This window comes from Bos indicus, chromosome 16 (genome assembly GCF_029378745.1).
Source record: "Bos indicus isolate NIAB-ARS_2022 breed Sahiwal x Tharparkar chromosome 16, NIAB-ARS_B.indTharparkar_mat_pri_1.0, whole genome shotgun sequence".
Taxonomy (NCBI): Eukaryota; Metazoa; Chordata; class Mammalia; order Artiodactyla; family Bovidae; genus Bos; species Bos indicus.
Genome location: NC_091775.1, coordinates 37,323,490 through 37,326,467, shown reverse-complemented (window position 1 = coordinate 37,326,467; position 2,978 = coordinate 37,323,490). Strand labels below are relative to the sequence as shown.

The window sequence follows — 2,978 nt, the reverse complement described above, 5'->3', positions numbered from 1 at the left end:
ATTGGGTTTTTTTTGAGGAATTTTTTTCCTGAACCCTTCTTTGGGAGGTTAAGATTCTTAGAACTTATCGTGAGTGTGTGCTAAGTCGCTTCAGTCATGTCTGACTCTGTGTGACCCTATGGGCTGTAGCCCACCAGGCTCCTCTGTCCGTGGGATTCTCCAGGCAAGGATACTGGAGTGGGTTGCATGCCCTGCTCCAGGGGATCTTCCTGACCCAAAAATTGAACTAATGTCTCTTATATCTCTTGCATTGGCAGACGAGTTCTTTAGCACTAAAGCCACCTGGGAAGCCCCTTAGAACTCATCACCTGCTTCTAAATGCTTCAGGTAGTCCCATGCTTTCTCCTTTTTCGGTAACTATTCCCTTCCCTTTCTAAAAAAACAGAAATACAGCAAAATAACATAAAAGTAAATACATGCTCTGCTCCAAATATCTTAAATAACATTATCTCTGAGTCTTGCTAGATAGTTGGTTTATTAATTCAATTAAGATATTCATATAATTTGTATAATAACAATATAATTAAAGCAGTAATTATATAAGCAATATAATTAAATTGTCTTATTCATTTATCTCACTGTTTTCATCTGTTGTCCTGTGTTCATTGGTATTACTGAACTTCTTGTACAGACACATTTCTCCATGTAGTAATTAATGTTATCGATCCTCAGTTAACTTTGGGAAACTTAAAGCCCTAAGGCAGGCAGATATATTCTGAGCAGTCGAAGTGAATGATTGTCAACTTGTGAATGGAAGTGGGTGGGTTCCACATTCAGTGTGGAATAGAAGGGAGAGATGGTATCCAGTCAATTAAGTCTTGTAACAGGAAAGTACCTGTCTGATCCAGGCAGCCCCTGAGGCTGCTGACTAATAAATGATCTGTATTAACTTTGTTCTATCAGACTGGCCAGGAGCCCCGCCTGAGGGCCTTTGAGGCATCAAAGCCCACCTGTGTTGGTGGTTCACAAGTGAGAATATGACAGGATATTCCGGAACTTTAGAGTTAGAGTCAATTCTCTGGGTTTCAGCCCTGATTCTGCCATATATGATCAGATAAGCATTTATGTCTTCATGGGTATAATGATGCTAACCCCACCTCACAGGATTTTTTTGGGATTAAACTCTGGGGAAAATAACAAAGGCCTAGCATTGGAACCAGCGTTATGGTAACTGATCAATAAATATTCATCTTCTCTGGATCTCATATTTCTAACTGTGTTACTTTCCAAAGCTGTGAAGGTACCTAGTAATGGCATGGGTGGAAAGTTAATCTGCAAGGCTGCCTGGTGTGTTATTTAAGTGTGAAAGGCAAAGAGGAGACAAGGATGAATCCAGGGTTTTGGTTCACTCAACTGGAAGGAGAATTCTTAACACTGAAATGAAGAAGATTGTGGGTACAGCAGGTTTGGGATTAGGGAGAAGGGAAGATTGGATGCTCCTCTTCAGACATGGAGGTGGAGATATCTATTAGGCTTCCCTGGTGGCTCAGAAAATAAAGAATCTGCCTGCCAAGGCAGGTGACCCAGGTTCGATCCCTGGGTCAGGAAGATCCCCTGGGGAAAGAAATGGCAATCCACTGGAGACTGGATGAAGATGACTGGAGGAGTCTATGGACAGAGGAGCCTGGCAGGCTACAGTCCACAGGGTTGCAAAGCAACCTGCTCCGTTAGTGACTGAGCAGTTAATACACACGGTGACATACAAGATGTTGAGTAGACAACCATAAGAAAATTTTCAGAGCCTCCTCAACATACTCCTGTGTCTCATATACAGCAGATCAGCTCTGCCAACAGGCTGGTGCTCAGCACAGTTACACCAGATGAAAGCTAGTCACCTTCCCCATTTCTAAAATCAACTAGTTTCTGGTTTCATTTCCAGAAGAAATCTCAATAAACAGATGAGCAAGTTGTTGTTGTTCAGTCTCTTAGTCGTGTCTCACTCTGTGACCCCATGGACTGCAGCACGCCAGGCTTCCCTGTCCTTCACTATCTCCCTGAGTTTGCTCAAACTCATGTCCATTGAGTCGGTGATGCCATTCAACCGTCTTGTCCTCTGTCTTCACCTTCTCCTGCCTTCTATCTTTCCCAGCATCAGGGTCTTTTACAATGAGTATTCTTGGAACAAGAGACTTGGATATTCTCCAGAAAGCATAAGTATCGCTTACAAGATCTTTAGATGTAGGTTTACATAGAATCCACCAGCCACCAGCCATCTTCCCTGATGGCTCAGATGGTAAAGCATCTGCCTACAATGCAGGAGACCCAGGTTCGATCCCTGGGTTGGGAAGATCTCCTGGAGAAGGAAATGGCAGCCCACTTCGGTATTCTTGCCTTGAAAATCCCATGGACGGAGCATTGTAGGCTACAGTCCACGGGGTCGCAAAGAGTAGGACACGACTGAGTGACTCTACTTTCACTTTCGCTTTACATAGAATATTGCAATGACCTAGTCACTGTAAGGAATGTCTTCCCATTGCTGGAGTTAAATTTACGTGTAGGTTAAAATGAAAGAGGAGAGTGAAAAAGTTGGCTCAAAGCTCAACATTCAGAAAACTAAGATCCTGCATCTGGTCACATCACTTCATGGGAAATAGATGGGGAAACAGTGGCTGACTTTATTTTTCTGGGCTCCAAAATCACTGCAGATGGTGACTGCAGCCATGAAATTAAAAGACACTTACTCCTTAGAAGGAAAGTTATGACCAACCTAGACAGTATATTAAAAAGCAGAGACATTTCTTTGCCAATAAAGGTCCATCTAGTCAAGGCTATGGTTTTTCCTGTGGTCATGTATGGATGTGAGAGTTGGACTGTGAAGAAAGCTGAGCGCCATAGAATTGATGTTTTTGAATTGTGGTGTTGGAGAAGACTCTTGAGAGTCCCTTGGACTGCAAGGAGATCCAACCAGTCCATTCTAAAGGAGATCAGTCCGGGTGTTCATTGGAAGGACTGATGCTGAAGCTGAAACTCCAATACTT

At 43.0% G+C, this 2,978-nt stretch overlaps 1 non-coding gene across 1 annotated transcript; it reads left to right on the top strand.

The window, feature by feature from the left end:
• The first annotated feature begins 2,215 nt into the window (after positions 1 to 2,215).
• Positions 2,216 to 2,287, top strand: TRNAC-ACA (transfer RNA cysteine (anticodon ACA)). Its single transcript has one exon. It is a non-coding gene; the product is annotated as a tRNA-Cys (tRNA).
• Positions 2,288 to 2,978: the final 691 nt, after the last annotated feature.